The 19,446-nt window shown below is 41.1% G+C and overlaps 1 protein-coding gene across 1 annotated transcript in view; it reads left to right on the forward strand.

Moving 5' to 3' along the window:
- Window positions 1-19,446, forward strand: part of CELF6 (CUGBP Elav-like family member 6) — a 417,202-nt gene that overhangs the window by 289,026 nt on the left and 108,730 nt on the right. The gene's annotated exons all lie outside the window — the stretch shown is intronic.

Consider the following 19,446-nt stretch of genomic DNA (forward strand, 5'->3'; position numbering starts at 1 on the left):
GTTCTTTACTTTGTTACTCTCTGCCTTTACTCACATTGTTAATTGTAAACCGGGTTGATGTGATTCCTATCATGAAACTCGGTATAATAAAAATAACAAATAAATAAAATAAATAAATAAATAAATAAAATATTGGTTTCTGGAATTGTGAAGCACTGTAAGTAAATTCTTGCCCCAGAACTGGACTAGTCAAGTCTCGTTGCGTTCCTGGGCTATTCCCGAGGTCACAGTAGGCCCAAATATGCTACAAGCATCTGGAGTGATATATGTGCAAATAAATCTGAGTGTTATCACACAATAGTTGGTAGTGTTCAGAGAAGTATGTTTTGAAAGCAAAACTGTTGAGTGTGGTATAACTTTTATAATACTACCGATGGCTGTGGGTGTAATACAGGGAGGTAACTCCAGTCCTGGAGTGTGCTACAAACAGATCTGGTTTTCAGGATATTCACAATGAATATGTATGAGGTATATTTGCATACATTGTCTCCTTTGTATGTAAATATATCTCATGCATATCCATATCTAAAAGATATGTGGCATGTATTTTCAACAAAGGCCAGGTAAGTGGCGTTTTGACACTTACCTGGCTATATTACTTAACCAGATAAGTAGCAGTTTTTGAGAATTATCTGGTTAAATGACAGCAAAGCCACCACTTACCTGGAGAAGTCAAAGTGGATCCAGATAAGTGGCGCAAATCTATATGCAAGTATTTGTGCTTCTAATTTTAATCATTTTCACGTGGAGATTTAACTTGCATATTTTCCATGGTATTTGTCGGCTTTTAAAACATGTAAGTCATCAAATTTTGTAACATGTGCACGTGAAGGAAATTTATCAGTTTTACTGCTTAGTCCACCAGATTGCCCAGTCTGTTTCTAGGTCAAGACCCTCCTGGTCCTTCACCCTGACCCCTTACCCAGTCAGTATTTGGCTATAAAGAATTTTATTCTCACACCAGATAATTAGCAGATGTAAATATAGGCAGGTAATAAATGTACACACGTCACTTTGGCAGGTTATAAAATAACAGCGTATACGTTTAAATGTTGTCTCTGACCCAGAATGTCTCTGGCCCACCTCTTTTTTTTTATATGAACAAATTTATTCACGCCCCATTACTTGCGCGTGTATGTTAGAGGTTTATAAAAAGCATTTATGCAATATGTGCTATTTGTGTGCACATCTGTTAACTTGTACGCGCAGAACTCTTTGAAAATTCACCTTTAATGCTTTTGTATTATCTAAAGCAGGGGTGGCCAACTCTAGTTCTCAAGAGCCACAAACAGGTTTGATTTTCAGGATTTCCATGATGAATATGCATGAGATATATTTGCATGCAATTCTATCTCATGCATGCTCCTTATGGAAATCCTGAAAACCAGGCCTGCTAGTAGGTCTGGAGGACTGGAGTTGGCCACTCCTTATCTAAAGTCTTGAGGACTCGCATGTCCCTTCACACCTTCAGGATGTATCAGCATGTAAGATATTGATATCACCATATAGATTTGCATACATGTAGATAGGTCAATATACAAAGCGCGTTCAGCACTATTTAACCGGATAAGTGTAACTTATGCAGCTAAGTAGCGGCCATTGAATATGCCCCTAAATTCAGCAAGCCACTGCTTAGCCACATTAGTCACTTATATGGCTAAAAAGTTAGCCGCATAACTTGTGAACATGTAGTGGGCAGATTAGGGTGGAGCAAGTTAGCCATACAAGTTATGTAGCTAAATACTGATATTCGGTCTTAACTGCATAAGTTATGCAGCTAAGTTTAGACAAGCCGTAGAGCAAGTCTAAACTTAGCCAGTTTTAACTTATATTGGAACAAAAAGAAATGACCACATAACACCAATACTGACCTCACTTCACAGGCTCCCTATTACTGCACGTATTGCTTACAAATCAATGACCATAATCCACAAAATTCTAAACAATGATCATCAAGGTCTTAACACCCTAAACATAATCCCTCAAAATCCTCCAAGAAACCTACGCTCTAATAACTCAGGCTACCTAAACATTCCCCCTATCAAAGATGCACATCTGGCAACCACAAGAGAAAGACTTTTCAATTGCTTCACCTAAACTTTGGAATACCCTACCTAAATTCCTGAGAACCCAACACGACCTAAAAACACTAATGTTCCGCAAATTCTACACTGACCCTCAGACGTCTGATCATCCCAACTCCCAACTGAACTCTCAGCTGTAAACCTCTTAATACATTCTCTTCACCCTGAACTGCATACCCTCCTCTTCCAACCTAATAATGCTCTCTGGACTTGATATGCTTATTTCTGATATTGTTCAAATTGTTTTTTATTGTTACACAACTGCTAAGAAAAATGTATATTTTTGTAAACCGTTATGATGGCTCTACCGAATGACGGTATATAAAACTCAAATAAATAAATAAATAAGGCTAAACATGGATATATAGGCATATATTCAGCAGCTTAGCTGTGCCGCAGAATATATTGTATAACTTAGCTAAATAAGCTATATCCGGTTAAGTTACTTGAAAGGCCAGCTTTGAATACTGATCCCTGAGTGTTATGTGTTTGTGTAAGAGAAAGATGGCAAAACGAATGTGTGAGAGAAAGGAACTAAAACTGCAAATGTTAAGAAATGTAGGTTTAAGTGATAACAGAAGATGGCTTGCATATGGTAGGTGATCCCCCCTATCCAATAGGGTATGACACATTATTTTTCAAAAAGGTAAGTGTTGCAAGGAAAGCAGCTCTGGCCATTTCATAGTGCCTTTTGCATAGGGAAACTTTTAGCAGTGTACAAAGAAGAAGGTTGCTAAAGGCATTTCAGGTGCTGTTATGCTTGACAGAGTGAAAGAAAAAAGTTTGTTGAAGCAAGCTTTCCTATTTCTTTGGAGAACATAAAAAAGTTTAAAAATTGACAAAATGAATGGAAGCTGCACAGTTGCGGCAGTGCTCAGACCCAGTTTTGTGCCATCCTCAAGCAGCAGTAAATACTTTTGAGTTTTGGAGCTGCTGGAAGCAAATTGATGCTTATGCCTTATAGTGAGTACGTGTTTCTGGACTTGCCTGTGAATGGAGTGGAAGGTCTTAATGAAGCATCGTACCGATGTTTTTCAAGCCGGGATAAATCTTTTTTTGACAAATATTTCAAGAATACCTCCTTTGACAGCAGTTTCTATTTGGCAAATCCTAATATTTCCTACTATTCATTTTCAGAAGTCAAAATAATTTGGGATGAATGTAGCCCAGAGTCTTTACTTCTGATTTTGTGATATAATTGCCAGTTAATAGTCTGACATTTCTCCCATAGATTCATTTGAAACCAGTTTTACATGCGTTCAAGGGAGAGGGGGGCAATATTCAAAAGCAATTACGTGCCTAAAATGCAGTTTTACACACATACATCGGCTTATTGAAAAATATCCGGAGGGTTGTGTACATAAAATATGTGCCAAAGCCATTTCACGTGTGCTTTTATGTGATTGTATACTTGAGTGAGGCGTCCCTGGGGGCGGAAGTGGAGTGGGGAAACTATTTAGGTGCAAACTTTTGATTTTAGAAATCATGCATGTAAATGTAAGCCTGCACATTTGCATCCACTCTCAGAGAAGCACAAATGTATGCACGTATGCCATGCTGAGTACTTGCACAAATCCACTTTAAAAATTAAGGCTGAAGTCTTCAGACTTCAGGCATATGAGGGCTGTTCTAAGATTACCCTCTAAATAATTGATGACAGTCATTTTTTTGTTTTCATTTTCATTTTAATCTGATTTATGGCTCATTTCAAACCAATTTCAAACTTGTTTAGTGAAGAAAGTTAAATGAGGACTATACTACATGTTAGCTAGCTATGCTTTTGACTTTCCAACACCTGCAAGTTATATACCCCACTATCCAAAGGCTTTGTTATTGAATACTAAGCAAGTCAGAAAATGCAGAGGTAGAATGAAGTAACAGCAAAGTGAAGGCCCATACGTTAGAAAACCTAGAGCAGAAATTCAGTGATGACAGTTTTGTTAGCATAGATAAAACCATGCTTCCCAAGCACTCACTGCAGCTTTCCTCAGCCTTTTCACATTTCATATAGGCTGCTTCTTATGATATAATATCCAAGCATTAAACCATCCCCTTCAAAAATGACTGTCATATATGCATCGTCCAGCAAAACCAAGAAGCTGTGAAAAAAATACTAAAGAGCCTAAGTTACTTCACCACAGAGCTTAACAAATACTCAACAAAAATACTCTCATGCACTTTAATAGAGGAAAAAAGAATTCAGAAACTCCCTGAAAGCAACAGCTCCCACAATGAGCTGATGAAAATCATAAGTCTTAAAAAAAAAAAAACCAAAACCTTCAAATGTAGAACATTTTTGTATTTGTCACTTTTATCTTCAAAAAATTTTAACACTTATTTTTACATTTCAAAAAAACTTCAGTAGTTTCAAGGATCCAATGAGGCCAACATTTGCCTAATATGGCTATATCAGAAAACCATTTAATTCTGAAAAACACAAAATTAAATTCAGCTATCTCAATAATGATTTAAAAATAAGGATATTTAAAATCTTATTATATATATATATATCAGGTGCCTATATTTTTTTAACAGCTTTCTCAGTGGATGATGACGTACTCCAAAGATTTCAAGAATGTCAGAACAGCATTGTTTAAATGTTTCAGATAACAGCCCATTGACCAATCAAACTGCCGTTTCTATGCAAAAAAAAAGTCACATGAGTGATTCTGACTGTTATGAAAGAGACTTTAAACTAAAGAAATCATTGGCGATCTTACTCATCAAAAAAAAAATCACATGATCTAAGCTGGCCAATTATGAAGGCTCAAAGAGATCTTTAAATGTACAAAATAATCATTCATAAACATAAAGGTCATGCAACAGAAACATTTAAACCCAGAAGCCCAAAGATTTGTAGATAAGATATCCACTTTTGTTCTTTACAGCAGAACTTTTTGTCACAATCACCTCCTCGGGGCTTAACCCCTGCTTAGTCAATAAAAAAACCCCAAAATCGGAGAGATTTAAAAGCACGATGATTGTCTAAACAGTGCCCAGCTATTGCTGCTTCTCTCCACTTATGGGCCAGCAACAATAATGTTCAGAGGCAGGAGTTTGTAATGATCTCTTGCTTTTACCCACATATAATTTCAAGCAAGACCATTGCACCACATAAATCACAAACACTGGTGCACATGTAATGAGAAAACGTAAATAATATCTATCAGTAGTGAGAGAGATGTATGAACCTTCGTCTGTAGGGGTCGCCGCACAAGCTTTATAGTGGCCACATTTGAAGTGGTCACCATGCCACGCCACTTCAGAATCCTTGAAGTTGAAAAAACTGAATCGATTGAGAAAAATGTGAAGGACACAGTTTTTTTCTTAAAATGTTAAGCGCCGGTATTAGTGATTCTTAACTTCTTTTGAGAACAGCAGGAATGTACTCCCAACATATTCCAATTTGTTAAATCTACATAATTCTAGATGAATATTGTGTACATCTCAAAATGCATGTCATAATTTTTGATCATAATAAATCCCATCAAGAATTTCATGTTCTCATCTAAGCTTTTTTTTTTTTTTTTTTTTAGTCTCAAAAGGATATCCTGGTTTAATCAAATCCGTGGACAAAATCTGATGTCTGGGATTTTAAAAGGCAGTCAAAGATTTTGGCCACTAATTTGATTCAACGGGGAAATCCTTTTGCATCTGTATGAAAAGCTGATGAGAACTATGGCCAGCTACTCACTCCTAGCAATCATCGTCCCCTTTCTCCCATGTTCTTCCCTGGTATCCCCCACTCTCACACTGACCACCACTCCCCCATAGCCCATCCAGGACCATCTCCAACGCATGCATACTTACTGCAGGAAGAGGTATGTGCTTACCTTCTCACTGCTATACCATCTACTTCCAAATGTGCTACTCTGTATATGGCTTTGGATAGAGCAGTGATGGTCAGAGTGGGAGAGGGGATGGTGGGATGGAATCAGGATGCTGGGGTAGGAAGGGAGATGATTATTCAATACTGGGATGGGAAGTATCAGAGTAATTGAATTTTCAATCACAATGTAGCTGGGGTACAGCTGAGCAGCTTTATGAATTCATGTGGTGTAGAACATATAGAACATGCTTTATTTCTGAATTCATTTGTTATATAGAATATATAGAACATGCTTTCTCCCTGAATTCGTGTGCATATAGAACATGCTTTACCCCTAAATTCATGTATGTGTAGAACATACAGCAGATGCCTTTCCCCTGAATTAATGTATATGCAGAAAATACATGCCTTACCCTTAAATTCATGTGTATATAGAACATACAGCACATGCTTTACCCCTGAATTCATGTTTGTGTAGAACATACAGCACATGCCTTACCCCTAAATTCATGTTTGTGTAGAACATACAGCACATGCCTTAACCCTAAATTCATTTGTGTAGAACACACAGCACATGCCTTACCCCTGAATTCATGTGTATGCAGAACACACAGCACATGCTTTGCCACTGAATTCATCTTTGTGTAGAACATACAGCACATGACTTACCCCTGCCCCTGAATTTGTGTATATATATATATATATATATATATATATATATATATATATATATATATATATATATATATATATATATAGAACATACAGCACGTGCTTTATCCCTAAATTCATGTATGTGTAGAACATACAGCAGATGCCTTACCCCTGAATTCATGTATATGTAGAACATACATGCCTTACCCCTGCCTATGAATTTATGTATATATATAGAACATACAGCACATGCTTTGCCGCAGAATTCATGTATGTGTAGAACATACAGCACATGCTTTACCCCTAAATTCATGTATGTGTAGAACATACAGTACATGCCTTACCCCTGAATTCATGTATATGTAGAACATACATGCCTTACCCCTGCCTATGAATTTATGTATATATATAGAACATACAGCACATGCTTTACCCTTGAATTCATGTATGTGTAGAACATACAAGCCTTACCCCTGCCCATGAATTCATGTATATATATAGTACAACACATGCTTTACCCCTGAATTCATGCGTATGTAGAACATACAGCAAAAGCTTTCAAAGTGTATGGTGTGTTTGTGGCAGGCAAACAGCACACGCTGTGTGCTTTGAGGCAAGTGTATTGTGCTCACACATTTCTGTAAGGTACGGATGGGGCTGCAGTGAATGAATCTGGGCTCTGGCCCATTCAGGGCTATAGAAAATCAAACACATTGTTTTACAGTCAGGTTGCTGAAGAGTTTGAGCACAGGAAGGTTCAGGGACCTGCTCAGTCGCGCACTGACGGGTGGAGGTAAAACTGTCACCTGGCGCTCTAGGATTCACAGCTCTGCCCTGCCAGCACTGACAGGTGGCAGACCTGCGGGTAGCCAAGATATGAGAATGAACTTCCTCCCCTCCACCACAGGGACGGCAGAAGTCAGAAGGATGCTGCGCTTTTCCATCATGTGCTGAGCTCCAGGGAGGCAGCACTTCTTCATCACCAGCAATGGCCAATAAGCATCACTACTGGCAGTCTCATCCTTTATAAATGTAATAACGCAATGATGAATATCCATAGACATTCTCTGTACATAGAGACCTGTATAATGTGGTGAGCCACAGATGGGTATGCTAGAGAGAGGGACAGTGAGCTCATTACCTTTAATTGCTTCATTAGATTAACATCTGTCACTTACCAGACTGAGAGCTGATTAGGATACTTCTAATCATTTCACTTTTAATGTCCACATATTGCATGTTGAAATAGAGCAGTAAACTGTATCTGGGACTGGGAGCATTTTAGTGCATTGCTCTAAGCCTGGCAACGCTCCGGCTTCTTAACCCCTTTACTGCTCCCCTGTTTTCCAAAGGAAATTTGCAACATAAAACTTGCTTGTCTTGGAGGTGGAGAAAGAGCAGGCAGTAGTCTCTGGAATTCTGAAAGCCAGATTTCTAATCTGCGGCAGGAACAGTGCTAGCTTTTTTTTGCTGCCCTGTGCGAACAATTACTATGCTGGCCCCCCACCAAACCCCTGATCATTCAATCTCTGACCCAGGCCCATAAAAAAAAACCAAAAAAAAAAACCTCTAGCTCCCTCCAGTGATCTAAACTTTATAATCTGACACCTATCCTATGCAAATTTAAAAGCCCTGCAAACCCTACCCCCCCTCCCCCCGGCAGAATATAAATCAGATCAAATAAAATAAACATTATGAGGGCAATATTCAGCTGCTCAGCTAGTTAACTGGATACATTTATCTGGCTAATTAGCAGGGTATATTTAGCGACGTGGTCTCAATGCTGATTAAACCCTGTCAAGAGTTAGCCGCATAAGTTAATCAGCTAATTCCGAATATCGGCGTTAGCTGGTTAACTTATCCAGGTAACGTACCCGGGTAAGCCATTTAGATTGATAACTGTTACATTATCCTTCTAAATGGCGTCTGAAAATGGACCTCTATGCATTTATAATAGATTTTACATGAAAAAGAACATTTGGAGTGCAATATTCTGAGATAAAAATGTCACTTACAACATGTATATTATATTTATATGCACTGCTATGGTGCTAACTAGAAAATCCTGCAAGATACCCATATGGTATTAGGCCTGTTGTAACACATGTTGGATTTGGGCTTGACTTTCAGAAAGCCGTAAGTAAACAATTACAATATAGTAAACCTCTCATACCGAATCAGCACTAACTGCCAGCACTCAAACAATTATAAGCCTATGAAAAAGTAACACTGCAAATATTACACCAGGTCCTAAAATACAAATAACCCTCCTAATAGTAAAACAGATCAAGCCAGACTACTCTACATCCCTACCCAGAAATTATATGCTAACAATATACTTCACCTCTGTCTCACATGCAGAACATGACAGACACTCACCAAATACAGAATAAAGAGACGATAAAGTATAAATATAAATGTGCAGACAAAAACTGAACTGGAAACCACAGCAAGCCTAACCCTGTACGTGGTGCAACAATGCAAAACACAAATACCATCATTCCTCATAAAACATCAAATAATAAAATCAAGAAATATAAAACATCAATCATAATAGTAGAACTGTACTAAAAATACATATTTCAAACAGCTGATGAGTAAAAGATCCAATAATTAAACTCATATACATTTTTAAATTTCCCAAACACCAGTAAAATATTTCAAAACATAAGACACATCAAATAACACGCACTAAAATAAAAACTAAGGATTTTTAAAAATCTCCCACGCTCCATTCCTGGGAACTGTTGATTTCCAGTTACCCTGAGATCATTGTGAATTAGTGGGTATGGGAAGACACACAAACTTGCTCCTCTCTCTCTCATATATATACATATACATACTCATACTCACACATGTTCTCTCACTTACATACTCCCTTTCTTCCACATACTTATGCTCCCTCTCTCACATGCTTGCACACACGCTCACATTCTCAAACACACACACATGCACTTTCTCTCTCTCACACATGCCCATGCACACACACAAACACAGGCTTGACCCTATCTTCTTCTATTGGCTCCCCTGGCAGCTCTAAGCCCGTCTGTTCACTTCGGCCTCCATCAGATTGGGATCTGCAAGATGACCTCCACTCCACTTTAGTTGCTGGTGGGATGAGATGGGGCCTGCCAGGTGGCCCCTAGCCTCTTTACTTCAGCTATCAGTGGGATGGGGTCCAATGGGCGGCCCACAGCTCCTGCTCCACTTTGGATACTGGTAGGATGGAGTCCGCCAGGTGGCCCATGGCCTTCACTCCACTTTGGCCACTGTTGGGATAGAGCTACCTATGGCCACTTTTCCACTTTGGTGACCAGCAGGATGGGGTCCACTAGGCAGCTCCATGATCTTCACTCCATTTTGGCTACTGGTGAAATCAGGCTGTTGACATCTCCAAGTCGCCGCCCTGTACACATGCACAGCTTGCAGTAATACAAGTGACTGAGCTGGAAATTGGTTGATCAACACACCACAAAACCATACGAGGAAGTCCTGTATGGGTACTCCAGAAAGGTACAGGAGTAGAATGAGAGTCAGATAACTTGGCATAACAGAGATAACATCAAGAGTCTTTCTCTATAGCAGGGGGGACATTTCTCATTTGAATGACTCATTCTCCTCTACTTATTCTCAAAGGGGCTGATGTAATAAAACCTGCAGTGAAATCTTGCCACACTGAACCCACCTTCAGTCCCACTCCCGGACCACTAATTCACTACTGTCTTAAAGGCTTTCAATCAAGAATCAATTACAAGTCACCAATAAATGTGGGTTTATGCACGATTTATTGCATAGGGCCTTCAGTCTAGTTGTCTGCATGTTTTTTTTTTTTAGCGCACAGGGCAAAGTCAGGTGCCTCCATGGGATGTAATAAGGAGATGACATGCAAATGAGATACATGTAGAAAATCCACGCAAAATAAATATCTGGGTAGATATGTGCACTAAAACACATGCTGAAGGCCCTATGTAATAAATCGCGCATAAACCCGCATTAATGTGATGATCTGTGACTGCTTGATTGAAAGCCTTTAAGACAGTAGTGAGTTAGTGGTCCGGGAGTGGGATGGAAGGTGGGATGAGAGTCTAACCCCTTCATGATCCATCGCTGACCGCGTGGGAACTATAATAGTGGATGCCGATGAGCGGGAGAAATGCAGCAGAGATTTAGAAGAGGCTACAAAAGCACTCACCATTTCCTACATGTGCCTGTTCCCTCTCTGACCTCTCTTCTGGCTTCTGCCACGTAATTTTTTTGACCTCCAGACAGGCGCTTACACTTAACTCTGCCTTGACCCAGGCGCTAAAAACCTGCTTAAAAAAACCCCACACTTACGCCAGCACAGCTCTCTGCATTGTCTATGAATAGTTCATTGCCTCCTTTGCATGGCATTAGCATGGACTCGCCCTAAACCAGCCATGGCTTTTTGACCGAGTTGGTGCGCGCGTCTTTCCGCGCTAACTGCGTCATTACACGCACGTGTAAGATTAGCATGGAAACCCGCGTGTAATGCCACGTGCAAAAACCCACGGCAGGTCCACCATAGGTTATTACAGCGACCCCAAAACGTCTTGCATTCTGTTAGAAATTGCAGCTTTTCTCTTCTTTGCTCACTGCATTTTTTTTGGGGGGGGGGAGCCTCCAGCATGTTCAGCAGCAGAAGAGCTATCTAAATACAGGCTCCAGAAAAATGTGCAGATCTTTAGATTGTAAGCTCACTGGGGATGGAGAAATACCTACCATACCTGAATATAATCTGCTTTGAAGGGACTGACCAGTCATAAAAGTTGGAATATAAATCCGATATTAGGTTAAAATGCAAATGGCACTATCTAGTAATCTTCTAATAGTATTGCACATCTACACGTGGGATCCCCTGTTTAGCAGAATAATTTGTAGTTCTACAGTGTTACTTAGGCAGCAGATGAAACGTGCGCCAGAATGCCAAGTTGGACTTCCCAGCAAGACCAATGGCAGGAAATGTCCTGGCACCTAGTGAAAAGCACTGAGCAGCCATGGGGCATGCTGGTGTTAGAAGAGCAAGCTCCAGCCCCTTCCACGAAACTGCAGTAGCGTGCTGTCCACTCTTGAGCGACTGACTGTGTGTCCTTGCTCTGCCACTGTGGCGGGCCATTTCACATGGGCTTCAGTTTTATAAACCGTAATTTAGAGCAGTAAAAATCATCTCTGCCTGTGCTTACTGACATGGGATATTCTGAATGACCTATAAATTCAACAGCTGTGTAGACTATAATGTTTTATGACTTTCTTAATACTAAAACTATTGTGCTACATTAAACTATTTTAAAAGCTTATTTCCACCTGCATACAGATCTGATTGAGCAGGTATGCACAAGGATGAAGTGTAACCACTTTTCTTTTACTTCAGATTGGTAATCTCTCCTTGGGGAGAGTCATTATGGTAACATTGCAGGTGATTTGTGCAGCAGCCTCACCACATAAATTCACTTTGAAAATTATGCAAAAGTGCGAATAAAACTCTCCCACAAAAAAAAGTTACACCTGCTCTGTGCAGCGCATAACTTGTGCATGTGAATTTACATGCATACTCTTTAAAATGTAAAGTATGACACAAATCCAAACTCTGCCCCGTTCCCCCCTCTACCCCACACCCTGGAACACTTTACATAGAAACATCACTGTATGGCAGAAAAGATCTCTTGTGACGTTCATATTGCTAGTAGGTGTCCATCTCTGGATGCACAGTGACCCTCATTCCAATTACCCTCTTCTATATGGCAGGGGGAGAAAGACGATACTTCATGCATATCCAGCATAGCTCTCTGCTTCAACAGCAGGGGAGAAAGACCGATACTTCATGCATATCCAGCATAGCTCTCTACTTCAACGGCAGGGAAGAAAGACTGATACTTCATGCATATCCAGCATAGCTCTCTGCTTCAACAGCAGGGAAGAAAGACCGATACTTCATGCATATCCAGCATAGCTCTCTGCTTCAACGGCAGGGGAGAAAGACCGATACTTCATGCATATCCAGCATAGCTCTCTGCTTCAACGGCAGGGGAGAAAGACCGATACTTCATGCATATCCAGCATAGCTCTCTGCTTCAACGGCAGGGGAGAAAGACCGATACTTCAAGCATATCCAGCATAGCTCTCTGCTTCAACGGCAGGGGAGAAAGACTGATACTTCATGCATATCCAGCATAGCTCTCTGCTTCAACGGCAGGGGAGAAAGACTGATACTTCACGCATATCCAGCATAGCTCTCTGCTTCAACGGCAGGGGGAATGAAGAAAAGTGGATCTATATACAGACAACTAACAAGGACTGAATTACATGGTCTGGGTAAACAAATAAGCATGGGTGTAGCTTGCTTATTGCGGCGGTTACTACCCCGAACTAATTAAGCGAGATATTTCACTTAGATGCAGTTCCAACATTGATCTCTACATTAATGGTGGGGGTGGAAGGGAAATAGAACCAAAAGGTTACTAAGAGCCAAGAGAAACAGATAAGTATGAGAAAAAAAACCCAAAAAACAAAAGTGCGAAGATTGCTGGGCAGACTGGATGGGCCATCTGGTCATCTTCTGCCGTCATTTCTATGTTTCTATGTTTACCCTAGAATCCCTGCCTCCCTTTAGTTTTAATCTTTGTTTTGCTAAATCAGCCAGTGCTGGTCCAGTGGAGAGCAGTGTTCAAGGCCATTTACCCAGGGAAATCGCCCTGTCTGAAAATTGCTCACCTCTGGCCTGGCTAAATTTCCGTGCGGCTTCCAAAGCGCGTGGATGTCTATCCGGGTTAAAAAAAAAAAAAAAGGTGCTCCCGGGGTGGGTTTAGATTGGAGGATAGAAAGTGGCGGGCGTACTGGGATTTCCAAAAGGACACCTCCCCTTGCATGACCAGGTGCAAAGTGCATGGGCGCCGTAGGTGCATAATACTTTACACTTGCTAATTTTCAACAAGAAATTATGAGAGCTATTTGAAAATTGTCTCCACTGGGGGGAATTTTCAGACTGGCTGCTTTGCTGTGAAGATTGTGGGTACTTTTTACTAGGGGTGTGCAGTGAACGTTTTTTTTGTATGTTTTACATTTTTGTTTTCGTTATTTTCTTTTTCCTTTTTTTGTTTGCGTTTCATTTCATTTTGAATATTTAAAATGAAACGAAAAACAAAACAAACAGAAAAATGTCACAGTCACCTCCCCCCCCCCCCCCCCTCCTCCCCTTCCCCTCTGTTGCCACCGCCACCAAAGTCCTCAACAGTGTCATTCCCCCAGACTCCCCTGGACCTCCCTCCCCCCAACCTCGTATCCGATCCACTGTTTCAAAATGGTGCCAGCAGGCTCTGTTGTATGGAGGCTTTTCTGCAGGGAAGGGGGTTCCTGCTCCATTTGGAAATGAAACAAAATTAAAAGAAATAAAACTTGGTATGTTTTTGTTATGTTTTAAAAAAAAAAAAAAAGAAGGAAATTTTGTTTCAAATAAAGCACATCCTTACTTTTTACCCTCCTTTCTGCGTCACATTTCAAAGATAAAATATATGCACATACGTGTTTTTGTTTTTTTTAATTATTTCTACTCGCAGACGATGGCTTTTCATGTGGGTAATTTTTTGCAAGAAAAATACTGTACATGCACGTGAAAATACAGTCTGCACACATTTTCTGATCCTGCCTAACGCACTCCCTAAGGAATACCTATATGTGCTATATGTTGTAGGGCAATGCACGCACTTTTAACTGGATTGAGAGAGCCATTTTCAGACAGACGGTTTATGCACAGAAATGATTAACCTGCTTCAACAGCTTTGACATGTGCTCTTATAGGAGTAGTTTTGAAAGTCATTTCCATGGGGGAAAGTGTTTTACCCACAGACATGGGCTTTTTGAAAATAGCTTTGAAAATTTCTCTCCCTGTATGCAGGTCAACTTAGGTGCACAGTGCAACCATTACAAGTGTAGCATTACCCACAGTGAGAAGAGGCATTCCCAGGGATGGGCTTGGGGGAGGGGCTTGCACTCACATGCAGACTTTTGAAATTTCAAAAGTATACGCCTATATTTTTTTTTTCTTGGGGAAAACTCCCTGCACAAAACGGCAGGTGTAACTAAGTGAAAGTATGCATGTATTTTCACTTTGAAAAATGGGGCAAAACCCACGGGTAAAAAGTAGTACAGACTCTGCACCAATGCAGGCATTTAGAAAATTACCCCCCTAATGACTGTTCCCTGTGAATATGATACGTCTGGCTTTTGGCAATTATTTGGTCCGGTGGTTTCCCCCTGCTGCTTTGAGCTTCCAGCTCAGTCAGAATTAGTCTCTGCTGGGTTGCAGTAGGTTTTTGCCTTTTATAACCCTCTTCCCTCTCACCTAACTCAATCATTACAGTGTCAATGACAGTTCTTGCTCAGGGGTCCTCAAACCATTGCTCTCGTCTGAATTTGGAATGCATTGCACCACCCTGAGTCTTATAACCAGGTGTCCCTATGGGGACAGCACTGGGAACGTTTAGGGACTATGAATGTTACCTCTGCGGCCAGGGCCGGTGCTTCCAACAGGAAAACTAGGCGGTTGCCTAAAGCTCCAAAAATTTGGCGCCGGTCCGGGGGCGGGACCGGGGCCTCCAGCCAGGGGAGGCAGGCGTAACTCCTGAAACAAAGGTGGGAGGGGGGGGATTTAGGTAGGGCTGGGGGTGGGTTAGATAGGGGAAGGGAGGGGAAGGTGGGGGGGAGCGGAAGGAAAGTTCCCTCCGAGGCCGCTCCGATTTCGGAGCGGCCTCGGAGGGAACGGGGAAAGCCTTCGGGGCTCCCCTAGGGACCCCAAATGTTATAAAATCGGGTGTGCATTTGTGCGCGCCGGGTGCGCTTCTTTAAAAATCTACCCCATTGGGAATTGTTTATTTAAAATGATATATAAAATAGATAAACCCAGTCACAAGATACGCACGAAATAGCTCATGAGAGCGTTGATAATTAGATAACTACAAACAAAAAACTGAGAGGAAAATATACACCCCCCACACAAAATATTGCCCCCCAAGCAAAATCTTAGTGAGTAAGGAACAGCTCTAAATGTATGAAAATACGAAAGCCCCAAACATACTATAGCATCAAAGAAAAAATTGGGGATTTGGCAAAAAAAAAAAAACCCACTAATTTTTTTTCTGCGATCATGTGATATATTTGGAGCTGTCACTTAGAACCCTTTCTTACCCATTAAGATTTTTTGAGTCATTAATTAAATAACCACCCTTGAACTCCTTAAACTGCTTTCAAGAGTGCAGAGAATTTATCTGCATTATTTTACAATAAAGAGTACTGTAATGGAACTGGCTGCTTCCCCATGAGTTTCTGGGGTGTGGGTAGTTTCTATAAAGAGACGCACAATCACACCATATAACATATTACCATATAATAACAAAAGGTGCAATATCCTCCTACAAGTAGACAATTTCTATGAATAAGCCCTGGGATATATATCATTTAAATTCTTGGGAATGGATCTTTGTGTTTGAGTAGGTAAGTGAATTGTAACGCATGCTCACGTGAAAGACATGGCCAGTTTTCCCAATTGGTCCACCATTTTGCCCAGTCTATCTCAAGTTCATCCAGACCCCTTATCAGGAGTACCAGTAAATAAATGCGGCTAACAAGCTGCCAGGTGCTGCAGCCTCCAAGTTTAAAATATGGATTTGCACGTGTAACTGTTGGGCCCGCCCCGGAACGTCTCTGACACACCCTAGCTCCGCCCCCTTTTTTTTTTTTAGTAATGCCCGCATATATGCACTTGTAATTTCCAGCTTTTAAAATATGCATTGCTCTCATGCGGCTCAGATTCTCTTGTATATGGGCCTTTTAGCGCGAGCAGTGTTTTTAAAACTGACCCCCCATAAGTTGCTATTTTAAAAGACACGCATGCAGATTTGCCAAAGTACTGGGGTAATTTTACACCTGCTAATTATCTGGAGTTAATGATATTAAACATATGTATTGTATACCAATGGCTGGATGGCAGGTCTAGGTGAAGAACCAGGAGGGTCTCGATGGCCTGGAGAAGGACTGAGCTAAAGGGTGGACTAATTGGTAAAACTGGCAATTTCATTGATGAGCACGTGTTTTAAAATATACTGTCTTCTGCGTGCAAATCCCGATATGCGAAAGTCCTACTTTATTTTTTTGACACATGAGTATATTTTTAAAATATGCAGGGAAATGTGTTCTCAATTCATTGATACACATTCTTTGATGCATTGCATGTATTTGCATGGAAGCCTATGTATGTGCCTAGGCTGCAGGGTAGAGAGATGCATATTTTATAAAAATGCGGGTATATCATACACACAGGTTATAAGATACTGGCGTAGATCTGCTCGTGGCCATGTACCTGTGTATATGCTGCCACACGCATTTACTTGAAAGTTATCCTCCTCTTGTTTATGGAAAAGGAGTGAGAGAGATCATGACGAGCCTGCCCCACCTAAAACAAGGGATCTTCCCAGGCCAAGTTTTTTCTGATTCATTGTCCTAACTGGAATGCAGTGAAATGCTGATTTGTTTTTTGGAATGAAGCCTCTGTAAATGAGAACAAAAATAATCGTTTGTGTGCACTTTAGCAAACCATTTAGAAATTATAAAAAAAAAAAAAAAAGAGGCTGAGGCAGGACTTCCCAAACCTGTCCTGATGATCTCACAAACCAGTCAGATTTTCAGGATATCCAAAATAAATACACAGGAGATAAATCTGTGCATAAGAAAATCTTCCTAATGCATAATCACTGGGTTCAGCAGGACAAGCCTTGGGCCGAGGTTTAGTGCCACATGGCCCAGGCCTGCTCTACATAATGAACTGATTGTTTCCGTGATGCAGTAATGCATGGTTCTGAAGTTTCTTCGCTCTACTTGTTTAATGCGCCTGCCTGTTTGTATGACCCTGTGGAACAGCTGTGCTGAATGTGCAACAGGGCCCAACACCACCACTTGCCTATGCGGCTCACATAGTGGGATATCTTCTGTGAAATTATCTGTTAAGATCTATGCCTGCCATAACTACAGCCTTGCTGTGCAGCTTACTTTCTTTAGGTTCTGATAAGCAGGACAAAGGTTCTGATAAAGTATGCATGACAGCGAGATCACAGACAAGTAGTGGACGTTTGTGAACAGCTGTGATGTCATAAAAATGAATAATGGATATAGTGCAGCTAGAGAAGGTGCAGAGAAGGGCAACAGCAATGATAGAGGGGATGGAACAACAGTCCTATGATGAGAGGCTAAACGAGTTAGGGCTCTCCAGCTTGGAGAAGAGATGACTGAGAGGGGGATATGATTGAGGTTTATAAAACTGAGTGTGGTAGAACAGGTAAATAGGGAGCGGTTATTTACTCTTTCAAATAGTATTAGGACTAGGAGGTGCACTCTATGTAGCTAGCAGGGGCAGACTCAAAACAAATTGGAGGATGTATTCTTTTCATGCGGCATGCAATTAATTAGGGATGTGCTTTCGTTGAAATTTTAATGAAATTTCCGTTTTTTGTTTCATTTTGGTTTTAAAAGAACAAAATTTAATTTGTCTTCCTTCATTTTTTTTTTTTTAATTGTCTAGTCCCTGCCCCCACCAAAAGAAAAGAAACAGCTCTCATGTGCTTTTCCAGTACTCCCAGCCTCCCCCAGATGCTTGTACCCAATGAAGATTTTAAAATCCGTGTAACTCTTCCCAGGGTAGGAGCAATTCCCGGTCACTCTTATCCCACTGTTGCAGCTATTTCAAATGGCACTGGCAGATCTAGTCTGGTGTCATTATTATTTTCTTTCATCCAAAATGGTGCAGGCGAGCGTCCGGCACTAGGCTCGATCTGCCAATGCCATTTGAATGACTAGGGCTTGCTCCTTTCCCATGAAGGTTTAAATGGATTTTAAAGACTTCATAGACCATCTGGGGGAGGCTGGGAGCACTAGGAGAGAGCCTGGGAAGTTTTGTTTGTTTGGTTTGTTTTTTTTGCCCAGAATCGGACAATTTCTTTGATTTATTTTGTTTTTTCATTTTTTTCATTTTGTTTTTTTGTGGGTTTATCATTTCATACAAACACAACAAAACAAAAAAATGAAACAAAAAACCCCCCCCCCCAAAACAAAACAAATGTAAAATGTCTCTGCACACCCCTATCAATTAAAATGTGGAATTGTTGCCAGAAGATGTGGTCAAGAAATCTGGCATAATCTGGGTTTCAAAGGGGTTTGGACAAGTTCCAGGAGGAAAAGTCATTATTAGCTACTATGGATGTGGGGGAAGCCAGTGCTTATTCCTGGGGGTGAGCACTAAGGAAGTGGATCTACTCTTTGGGATTTGCCACTGTTGGAGAGAGAGAGCGTGCTGGGCTCGATGGACCTTTGGACTGGCTGAGCTTAGAACATCTTATGCACTTGTGTCAGACTGATGACCCTGAAAAAGTCATGTGGGCAGTGTAGAGTAGATTCCCAGCAGCAGCAGACACCTGCTCCTCAGGTCTGCTTTGGCTGGGAGTGCTGCAGTTACTGCCAGTAATTAACCAGCCCCAGGGAGGGAAAAGGCTTTGTAGCTGTTGCTCAGCAATAACAACTCTGTAGGACGCCCCGTTCTGCTTTCCTCAAGGCTGCTGCCACGAGTGGATGGTAAACAGAGGGAGGGAATGGGCTAAAAATGGAAAGCACGAGTAATGGCAAAGGACAATCCCCTGGTACTGACGGTGCTCTTTAATGGTAAGCAGCTCCTGGGCGGTGCAGGATGACCCAGACGCTGCAAGGGAAGCAGCTGTCCCATGTAAAACCATTCTGAATACAGACACAGCTGGGGGGGGGGGGGGGGGATTTCGGAAGAGACAGGGGGCTGCCATGTTTGAGTGAACATTCCTTACCGTCATA

This window comes from Rhinatrema bivittatum, chromosome 13 (assembly GCF_901001135.1).
Source record: "Rhinatrema bivittatum chromosome 13, aRhiBiv1.1, whole genome shotgun sequence".
Lineage (NCBI taxonomy): Eukaryota > Metazoa > Chordata > Amphibia > Gymnophiona > Rhinatrematidae > Rhinatrema > Rhinatrema bivittatum.